Below are 11,798 nucleotides of genomic sequence, written 5' to 3'. Positions count from 1 at the left end.
ATCCGGGTCTGCTGTCAGATTAAGGACCATTTTGACATTGTTATGTTTAAGATTCAGCACCTTCCTCGCAGCTTCCAACGTAGGAGTCAACTGCTGCTCTCTCATCCATCTATCCTCTCCCCTCTCTGGGTATAACTCCCCAATCCACCTCAATCAAGATGTCCCAGTGGGAGGCGAGTAGGGAGATTTACCTTAGGGGCCCCTGTGCAATCGGAAGCACTCTGATTGTGCCTTTCTTAATAAGGAGGAAAGCCTCTCGGAACTGCTTGAGAGAGACAGTCTTGCCCTTGAGCTGCTAAAACGAAGCCATACTGCCCTACGGGAGTAGCAGTTTTCTTTCGCTTTGCACTCCAGCTTAACTAATTTTGGTCGACAGCGTGCAAAGGACTTAACTAGGCGATGGCGCACTCTGCTGCCTAGAAGAGGCAAGGACATCGCTGAATAAACGTGGCATCTGGCAACTTGGAAGAGAACTAACTGCCAGGCGCAAAGAGGGAAAACTAAACATTCACAGTCCTGCCCCGTTAGAAGCTGAAAGGCCGATAGAGACGCAGAGGCTGGCAGCTGTCCTGGTGCTGATTAAAAGTCTGGGGTAGTGACGTCATGAGATGTTGCCGCATTCTAGAATGCTGGAGTTGTTTTGGTGCAAAGAGCGCGGGGGTGGGACAGGGAGAGCTGCGCGCACCTCACTTGGAATGACGACACTTAACAAACGAAGGGTCACGTGAAACGCTGTTTCCTTAACAAGTTAAGTGGAGCGGAGGAGGAAGGTACTCTAAGTCATCGGCTGCATTTTTGAATTTGTTTACACACTTCAGTTCACCATCATTTCTCCCTGGGGATTTTTTTTTAATGGGCAAAAAATGGGGGTTAGGGGTTGGGGGAGAGCCACAGCCATGGATAAATGGATTTCTACTACCACAGAACAAACTGAAGGGGCTTTTTTTAATGAGTAAAAGAATAGTAGGAGACTGTCCTTCTTATTACTTTGTACTGCATATATAATTTATATATTGCTACAGAGTAGAATACAGTAACTGTCGCGGGTCTAATGCTGTAAACAAATTAGATGAAAAGAAATCTCATTTATGTCAATGTAGCTTATTCCCAGACAAAGTGTTTAAGATCAGAGTCAATGTTCTACTTCTTTTAGTTACTTCATTAGCAATCACTAAAAGGTGCTATTTTATGGCACACTATTATATATTTGGTGTTATCCTTTTGATCTGTTGCTGGACACCTCCGAAGAGAAAAATATTACTAGGGCTACAACTACCAGAATACTTCATCATCAGATTCTGCATTCATTGCCATTGCTATAGTCTGCTATTTTGGAAAGTTATTTATTCTACTGCATACAACATGGGTTCTTCATTTCAAGCACAGTTTTTTTCTTGACTGCCTTTAGAAATGCCCTCTCTCTTAATACAGTAGCAATAAATGTATGTTAATGCAACATCTCATTTATCTCCATTGTAGACAATGTGTATCTTGTGTATTTCCAGATTATTGGACCTGATTAGAACTACACATCACCCCTCACCCAATCCAAGGACTGTCAAAGTGTGTGAATGAGCAAAGTCCAATAATTTTCTGCATTCTTTCTGTGAGGGAACTTGGGTTGCTATTTTCTGCCTGACTTATATGAGCTCTCAAACATCCAATGCAAAGCCTTTCAAAACATTCCATTTCCAGACTCTTCTCTTGGAGACTTTTCAACTCAAGGGCATATTGCTTGCATCACATTTCAGCTTCTCTGTGTTGGGGAAGTTTGAAATCCCCAGGAGTGAACAACTGACACCCAAGCATGTCCAGCTCTTCAGCAGCATATTATTATTATTATATCTATATGACGCCTATTTTATATGCTGTAAGACATGCCATTTAAAAAATAAATAACAAATCCATCAACTACGAATCAGCACAGACTTGAGACTAGCTTACAAGTTGCAAAGAAGTAAAACTTTGCATTAGATACATTCAGTGAGTAGGCACTAAAAGCCACGAGAGAGGGACCCATGAGTTCTGCTTACTGCTGGAAACAGAGCAATTGCTAGATTGTATGTATTCAAACAATTGTGGGAGTAGCCAGGATTGCTTCTTTATCTCAGTAGCACAGCAACAAAGAAGCACCTAGGAGAAACTAATCCAATTAGTTTTGCCCAACTCCTCCTACACTCCATCTGTAACAACCTTCAAACGGTGGGACATTCGCAACACACACCCTCCATTTTCTTTCTCTCTACATCCCTGGAGAACTTGAAAGCTTGCTCATAGCCCTGTAATATTTTGATTGGTCCTAATCAAGAGTTTGATGTTTTTCCAAATAGACCAACACAACTCCCCATCACTTTATGCCAGGAATCATCCACTGTTTTCATTTTCACTTTTGCGTCTTCCCTTTGAATGGCAGATTTCACTCTGTGTTCTATCCCAAATTGCTTTCAAAAGGCCACTTTCAAGAAAAGTGAGTCTCAAGCCCATCTGGTCTCATACAATTGCAACCTATACTGGGGAGCTTTAACTGTCGAACCACAGGGTGTGTTGTGCCCAAACTATGGTGGTTAGTTATGCTGCTGTTCTAGATTGATTTAGCAATAAATGTGTTGTTCTACCAGGCAACTGTTTTGTCATGGCCTCTTTGCTGAATTAACCTTGATGCCATCTGATCCTTATTTACTCAGAAATAAGCCTCTGAAACTGGAGGCAATGGATACTAGGAATATCAATAAATAGTGTGTATATAGGTAGGTAAAGGTAAAGGGACCCCTGATCATTAGGTCCAGTCGCGGCCGACTCTGGGGCTGCGGCGCTCATCTCGCTTTATTGGCCGAGGGAGCTGGCGTACAGCCTCCAGGTCATGTGGATCTATAGGTAGACCTAATGTTTAATTGCATTTATTTATTTAAATTTGTACTCTGCCTTTCCACAACTAAGCTTTCATGGACATCCACCTGGTGCCTGTAGAACAGACAGAGCCAAACAGGGAAAATGAAGGGATGCATGGTCAAGACCATTTCTTCACCTAAATTTCTTTGCCTCCCACCACTGCTGAGAAAGGCAGCAGTATCTCTCAGAAGGTACTGCAGCCTACAGTTGCAAGGGGAGTTGGTCAAGGTGGAGCCTGATGTTACCACATTCACTCACCATTCTGATCTCTCCTGACACACTTTTAGAGTCACTCAGGATGGACCAGTCCAAGGTTCACCTCATCTCCATACATCTGTGGGGTGATTTGCCTTATTAGTCCAAAACTGTTAAATTAATCCCATAACTCGGATCACACTGCTCTCAAGTGTACATGTGTGATTGCAAAATGCACATATGATGCCTGCAATGGGAGAGAGTTTGGAACAAAGGATGAGGAACAGTTAAACAGCTCCTTTGCCTCCTGTTTCTCTGTTTCTGCCTCTCCAAGAAGGCTATTCCATAGAAGGTTTCTTTGGTTGGTTGTTGTTAAGAAATTAAGCTTGCAGAATCCAATCTGTGTTTGGACCCAGCAACTCTCTGCACTATTGGCCTCTTGATTCACAGCTATCAATTTCTAATGTTCTCCTGTCCGTGTCTAGTAGAACACAAATCGCCTACCATACCATCCTGGAAGATAGGTTTGGTCTGCATCCTTACCTGTCATTAATCAGCATTTATTCTGGTGGACAAGCACTAAGTAGGACATTATGTGGCTCATAACAGTATACAACGATGATGACAAGAACAGCAATAACAAACCAACCAACCAACCAACCAACCAACCAACCAACCGGAAGATATGTAAAACTGAAATGAAACTGAAGTCTGTAAAGCATTCAGGCACTAGATTTTTCACAGAACTTTTGACCCAGGTGGAAATAATATAAGGTCTACCTGTATCATTCAGAAGCAATATCCAAGGTCCAAGCAGGATTGGCCTCTCACACTCTTTTTACTCAATTTTCTAAAGCTTACAATTAACCTGTCCTTCCTTCCTTCTTTTTCTTTCTGGTACAGAGTCTTTATGTGCTCCAGTTCAGTGGTGGCTCTGCTCATTGGGTTTGGGAAGGTTGAAGGCTGGGAAAACCAATGGTAGGTGGAGCCAGAGCCAATGATAGGCAGAGGCAATTCATTCTAGTTTTGCCCTCGGCCTCCTCCTCTTCCTTGCTGAAGGAAGGCTGAGACTAAGGAGGAGGATGCTGAGATGCAGTGCCCCCCTCTGGACAGATTGTAAGCAAGGCAGACAGGTGGCAGTCTGGCTAGGGGCAGACTGAGGCTGGTGGGCCAAAGCTCCATTTTGCCCAATAAAACAGTCTCCACTGTGCTCTATGTGTAAAAGTGGCAGTGCTTTTCTTCTTTTAAAAATGTTTCGGGTTATTCTCATTTTGATTCAAGAAAATCAGCATTTTATAGTTCAAATCGGGAGAAATAAATACAGTAAATGGACAAAAGTACAAAGATTCACAAAATGTTTAGGGGTATGCGTACCCCTGAGTTCCCCCAGAAAGTAAGCACTGAAAAGTGGAATAATAAAACCAAACTCAAACTTAAGCTGATTTCATGTGCTTATTGCTTATGAATGGCTACACAGTACACAGAGGACTCACTGAAAGGGTAATTGCCTACCTTATTAAAACAATTCAAAACACTCCTGCAAATAAATAAAGACACCCATGTATGAGTAGATAGCCACTGAATTGTTGGAAATTTAAGGATTGGTTTTAAAACCCAACACTAAACTGATGAAACAAACTAGATCAATTTAAATAAATGTTATGTATTACAATTTCTCATTTGCCAGGTGAAGAATACTATGTTGTTTAAAAATGCTTCAAGGCTTCTACATCTTCTGCCCCATAAAGAAAATTAGTAATTGCTGCAACTCTTGCCCCCTTATTTCACAGACCTCTTCACCCATAACCTTCCACTGTCTGCTGCGGGTCAAAATTATTGTTCCATTTTTAACAGCAACAGGAGGAGACTGAGTGAGTGATCCTAGTGGAAGAATGAAGGGGAATAGTAGGGTGGTTGCATCTTCTCTTGGTATCTCTAAACATTTAAAACCATATTTAGGAACCATCTATGCATAAGGAACTGGGGGTGTTATGCCATTTTGAATAATTTAAAGATTTTGAAGGAAAGGGATGATTTTTCTTAAGGCTGTGATAGATTATAATCCTAATTTTAAGATTTTTTATTCTTTCATCTATTTATGAATTTGGAACATTATTATATTAATGTATTAGGATCATGAAGTCTTAAACTTAAAACAGGCAATATAAATATTTTTAATGCTATATTGATGGGTATAGCAATCCTAACCCCCAACCCACACTGCTGGAGAAAGGGAGTTAGGATTTAGAATTATAGAATCATAGAGTTGGAATAGACCACAAGGGCCATCGAGTCCAACCCCCTGCCAAGCAGGAAACACCATCAGAGCACTCCTGACATATGGTTGTCAAGCCTCTGCTTAAAGACCTCCAAAGTAGGAGACTCCACCACACTCCTTGGCAGCAAATTCCACTGTCGAACAGTTCTTACTGTCAGGAAGTTCTTCCTAATGTTTGGATCTTCTTGTAGTTTGGATCCATTGCTCTGTGTCCGCTTCTCTGGAGCAGCAGAAAACAACCTTTCTCCCTCCTCTATATGACATCCTTTTATATATTTGAACATGGCTATCATATCACCCCTTAACCTCCTCTTCTCCAGGCTAAACATGCCCAGCTCCCTTAGCCGTTCCTCATAAGGCATCGTTTCCAGGCCTTTGACCATTTTGGTTGCCCTCCTCTGGACACGTTCCAGTTTGTCAGTGTCCTTCTTGAACTGTGGTGCCCAGAACTGGACACAGTACTCCAGGTGAGGTCTGACCAGAGCAGAATACAGTGGCACTATTACTTCCCTTGATCTAGATGCTATACTCCTATTGATGCAGCCCAGAATTGCATTGGCTTTTTTAGCTGCCGCGTCACACTGTTGGCTCATGTCAAGTTTGTGGTCAACCAAGACTCCTAGATCCTTTTCACATGTACTGCTCTCAAGCCAGGTGTCACCCATCTTGTATTTGTGCCTCTCATTATTTATTTATTTTTTTGCCCAAGTGCAATACTTTACATTTCTCCCTGTTAAAGTTCATCTTGTTTGTTTTGGCCCAGTTCTCTAATCTGTCAAGGTCATTTTGAAGGGTGATCCTGTCCTCTGGGGTGTTAGCCACTCCTCCCAGTTTGGTGTCATCTGCAAATTTGATCAGGATGCCCTTGAGTCCATCATCCAAGTCGTTGATAAAGATGTTGAATAAGACCGGGCCCAAGACACAACCCTGTGGCACCCCACTAGTCACTCTTCTCCAGGATGAAGAGGAACCATTGATGAGCACCCTTTGGGTTCGGTCAGCCAGCCAGTTACAAATCCACTGAGTGGTAGCATAGTCAAGACCGCATTTTACCAGCTTCTTTACAAGAATATCATGGGGCACCTTGTCGAATGCCTTGCTGAAATCAAGGTAGGCTACATCCACTGTGTTCCTTTCATCTACCAGGCTTGTAATTCTGTCAAAAAACGAGACCAGGTTAGTCTGACATGACTTATTTTTCAGAAATCCATGCTGACTATTGGTGATCACAGCATTCCTTTCTAGGTGCTCACAGACTGTTTGCTTAATGATCTGCTCCAGAATCTTCCCTGGTATTGATGTCAGACTGACTGGGCGATAATTATTTGGGTCCTCTCTTTTCCCCTTTTTGAAAATAGGGAAAACATTTGCCCTCCTCCAGTCTGCCGGGACTTCACCTGTTCTCCAGGAATTCTCAAAGATGACTGCCAGTGGTTCTGAGATCACATCTGCCAGTTCTTTTAATACTCTTGGATGCAGTTCATCTGGCCCTGGAGACTTGAATACATCTAAACTAGCCAAGTATTCTTATACTATCTCCTTAGTTATTCTGGGCTGTGTTTCCTCTGCTGAATCATTTGCTCCAAATTCTTCAGGATGGGCATTGTTTTCTTTATCGGAGAAGACTGAGGCAAAGAAGGCATTGAGGAGTTCAGCCCTTTCTGTGTCCCCTGTTTACATTTCACCATCTTCTCCTCTGAGTGACCCCACTGTTTCTTTGTTCTTCCTTTTGCTACGGACATACCCATAAAAGCCTTTTTTGTTGCTTTTAACCCCTCTAGCAAGCCTGAGTTCATTCTGTGCTTTAGCTTTTCTGACTTTGTGTCTACATGTGCTGGCTATTTGTTTGAATTCCTCTTTGGTGGTTTCCTCCCTTTTCCATTTTTTGTACACATCCTTTTTTAATCTTAACTCAGTTAAAAGTTCTTTAGAAAGCCACCCTGGCTTCTTTAGGCACCTTCCATGTTTCCGTCTCATTGGTATTGCCTGAAGTTGTGCTTTTACTATCTCCCTCTTAACAAACTCCCAGCCATCATGAACTCCCTTTCCTTTTAGTATTACTGTCCATGGGAATCTCACCCAGCACTTCCCTAAGTTTTATGAAGTCGGCTTTCTTAAAGTCAAGAAATTGAGTCCTAGTATGTTTGGCTGCTCCTTTCCGCTGTATAGTAAACTTCAGAAGAGCATTATCACTCACGCCTAATGAGCCTTCCACTTCTACCCCACTAACCAGGTCATCCATTTGATGGAGGCTTCCCTCTACTGGTGGTGGTGCTGTGTCTACTAAAAAAGCACAGTGGAGCACATGCTACCTTTGACAGCATTCCTGGAGCTGATGCAGCAAAATATGTACAGAAACGTCCTCCTCCATTCTAGTCTGCAGAAGTCAGCAGGGCTGGAGAAGTGGCTGAGAACCAAAGTATTCTGTGCCCCCATCTGACCCCAGTTAGGACTGCCCCATTAGAATGCAATCCTATGCACACTGACTTGGAGGAGTAAGTAAGCTGCACTGAGCACAGAGGGGTTTACTTCCAAGTAAACTTGCAATTGGAGGGACTTCACTCTTGCTTATTTTGAAGCTAAGCATAGCCATGCCTATTATTCATATTGTTAGAATCATGGGCAGAGTGGACTTACCTTGAAGGACAAGCTAGATGCCTGAAAGTTCCATATAAAAACTAAAGAATGAACATTAGGTGCAGAGAAAAAAGAGCCAGCACATCACTCCGTACACATGCTAGCTGATAAGCCTAGCTTGACCTGGATTTTCTTTTGTAGCATGTGTCCTCATGCTACAAAATAAAATTGGCCATTTGATGTTACAGTGAGGAACAAATATCCCCGTGACAGAGGGGTAGGGAGAAACCAGGATCTGGCCTGCTGGTCAGATCCAGTTTCTCATCCCTGCTGTACAAGTTGCATGCCAGTAAACAATTCAGGAGTCCTATATCCCCAAATCCTTCCTTGTCATCAGCCCCATTATTTATATCAGAAGACAAGGTGTCATTTGCTATTGTCATTTATGTTAAAAAATTGTTAAACAAAAACATCTCTGCTGACTCAAGGCCAATGGTTCAGCAGGATCAATATCTGAGTCTTGAAGATGGTTGAATTTAGATGCTTTAAGTACCATATAACAAGGTAATCTACTTTTTAACAGAAGCAGTAGTGTTATTAGTTGAGTGCTTACAACTAATAATAAACACAGTTACTAGGAAGTAGGTAAAGGTAAAGGACCCCTGGACAATTAAGTCCAGTCAAAGGTGACTATGGGGTTGTGGCACTCATCTCGCTTTCAGGCCAAGGGAGCTGGTGTTTGTCCACAGACAGCTTTCTGGGTTATGTGGCCAACATGACTAAAATGCTTCTGGCACAACAAAACAACTTGACAGAAACCAGAGCCTGCCACAGCAGTACCTATTTATCTTCTTGCACTGGTGTGCTTTCAAACTGCTGTAGGTTGGCAGGAGCTGGGACAGAGCAATGGGAGCTCACTTCGTTGCGGGGATTCGAACTGCCGACCTTCCAATCGGCAAGCCCAAGAGGCTCAGTGGTTTAGAGCCTCTGGGTTTAGGAAGTAAACACCATTGGCTAAGTAAACATACATAGTGATGGACTGTTTTATAATGAATAATATTATTTATTAGGATAGAAGGATGCTTAAAGATGTGACAGAAAGAAGAAAGAAAGCAAATGCCGGTAGCTGATATATTCACTTTAGAGAATGATCAAGGGTAAGGTCCAGTGATGATCATGGAACGTAGTCTCTTGTATCCCTTTCAGCACCAAGCAGATCAAGAAGATTTTGTGCTTCCACCAAAAACCTGAGCTGGCATATCATAAGATTTTGCATTAGGGTGGATATCCTAGACATTTTATATAATTATATAATTTGTATTCTGCATAAAGATCTATTCCTTTGAAAACCTTGGTTGTGGTGGTAATCATTTTCTGGTGAAACAGAACAAGTACCACCATTCTACAGAGAAAAGAGGCGGCATGCTGGTTTCCCTCCACCTTTCTGCTATGTTAATTCATTCTAGACCATGAAACAGTTGACATTTTGAAATTACATGAATCTCTTAGAGGAAATTGTGTCCTAGTCATCCATCTCTCAAAGTAATTTACCATTTGGAACATATGTGGGGTGGGATGGAGGACAGATAAAAGTAAAGAGAAGCTTGGGCGGTGAGAAGCATTTAGAGTACATCTTGCAAAGACCCAGTAAAAATTCCTGAGGAGGGAACACCACATTTCTGTTGCTACGGAAGTTCAAGATTGGCTGCTGGCTCTGAAATGAGAATACAAGTAGTAGGACAACTTATGGCAACTACAAATTACTGTAGTATTGTATTGGTGCAAACACTGGTGGAGGAAGAGGGAGCGGGGGGAGCGCACGGCCCCCAGCACCATGATCCCGGTGGGGTGCCATTGTGGCTGCCCCCCCCACGCTGAGCACCATGCCCCCGTGGGCGGTGCACCACGTCCCCAGGATGTGCACCACACCCCTGTGGGCAGTGCACAAAACCCTAGAATGCGCACCACGTCCCCCCCCCCAGGCCGCACACCAGCCACGCCCCTGTCTGCTCTCTGCCCCCGGTGCCAGAGCATGAAACTCCACCACTGGTGCAAAGAGCTTCAAGGAGCTGCCATACTGAAATAGCTCGGATGTTAAAGGAAGTGGTGAGCAGAGCAAAGAGAGAGACTGATATCTCAAGGCATACTCTGAGTTGCAGTATAACCATTGGCCTTGGCTCTAGCCTCCAACTTAACACCTGTGGACAAGCTGCAGACCTGGCCCTACCATTAGGCAGAGTGATATGGCCGTATCAGGCACTTGATACTGGATGTCATTAAACATTCAGAATTGTTAGCTGAGCTATGATCATCATACTTTTATTGCCTGAAGGGGAAGAAGCACCCGTAAGACTTCCTGCCTCAATTACAAAATAAGTTAACCAACTTTGATCACTGTGCATCTTAAGAGAAACATAAGATGAACTTGCTGGTTCAGGTCAATGGCCCATCTAGTCCATCATCCTGTTCTCACAGTGGCCAATGGAGCAGAATGGAACTTTAACCAGTTCCACAGCAAATCTCTCTGCCTCCCATGCTATGCTTGGTTAGCTGTACAGCCCTCCCATCTCCTGCTACCACGATTATTAGAACTAGTCTAGCAATGAAAGGTCTGATGGCACATAATGCACCCATATGCTGAAGCTAAGCAGTCTTGGGTCTGGTCAGTGCCTGGTTGGGAGAGTGCCTAGAAACCCTAGGCATGCAGGCTGTGTAGCTTAGCTCAGGGATAGTCAATGTGGTACCCTCCAGATGTTAATGGACTACAGCTCCCATAATCCTTGGCCATTGGCAATGTTGGCTGGCACTGATGGAAGTTGGAGCCCAGCAACATCTGGAGGACACCATATTAGTGCTCTTTGGCTTAACCTATTTTGACTTGGAATCACAAGAAGAAGTGTTGCAGTTTATTTTGAATTATCTTCTCTGCTCAAGCTGTGGTTATGCTTTCTGCTTATTAAAATGATTTTTTTAAATAGCTAAAATGTATTACAACTGTAGAACAGTGAACAAAATAATAAGTTACCTTCTGCAGGTCTAGCTTTAAATGCAATAGTTTTGTATATGTTTGGAATGTTGGCTATCAGCACTTTGTCTTAGTCAGACTATTGGCAGAATTGCCTGAATGAAAGGTTCAATCCACAGTAATCTGCAATGATTAAGACCTATTGAAATCAAGTTCCATTGGCGTTAGGAGGATTAATGTGCTGAATATTTATGGGTTGTGCCTTGTACCTTTTACTGGGCCAAGGTGGTCAACATGAAGGAAGCAGGAGCAAAGGAGAAACAGACAAATAGGAATGAAAGGCATTATCCTGCTAGTCTTGTTCACCAAGCTGCTTCTAAGCAGTTGACTTGGACACCCTATGTAAATCAATGGGAATTATGCCCACAGAATTAATTTAGGATTGGAGCATTAGCACTTTATATAGGTTCACTAATCCATCATTTATTGAACAAATGCTGTGGTTTTGCCTGTAATTTTAATCTCGACAAGAGCTGGATCAACTGGGATCAGGTACATATGACAGGTTCCAAAGACAGACTAGGAGGGAAGAGCGACTCTACAACTCATGATTTCCTGGCCCTGCCTTGTTCTCTGTCCAAACCAATACTTCAAAAAACTGCAAGACCAATTTGACCATCATGGACTCATCAGCTTGCGCATTGCACCTTCTAAGATGCTTTTATAATACTGCCTTCAAGCCTTTGAAGTAGCATAATCTCTGTACCAGCTAACTTTGGAGAAAAAGTTTGGTTGCATTTTCAATAACAAATTTATATACCAAAGAGCATAATATCATATATCTGCGTACTCGTTCTGAACAGTGGACAACTCAAATAATAAAAAGAACATGAC

The sequence above is a fragment of the Podarcis liolepis genome (genome assembly GCF_965112155.1).
Source record: "Podarcis liolepis genome assembly, chromosome: 8".
Classification (NCBI taxonomy): domain Eukaryota; kingdom Metazoa; phylum Chordata; class Lepidosauria; order Squamata; family Lacertidae; genus Podarcis; species Podarcis liolepis.
Note: the sequence above shows the minus strand (reverse complement) of the source record.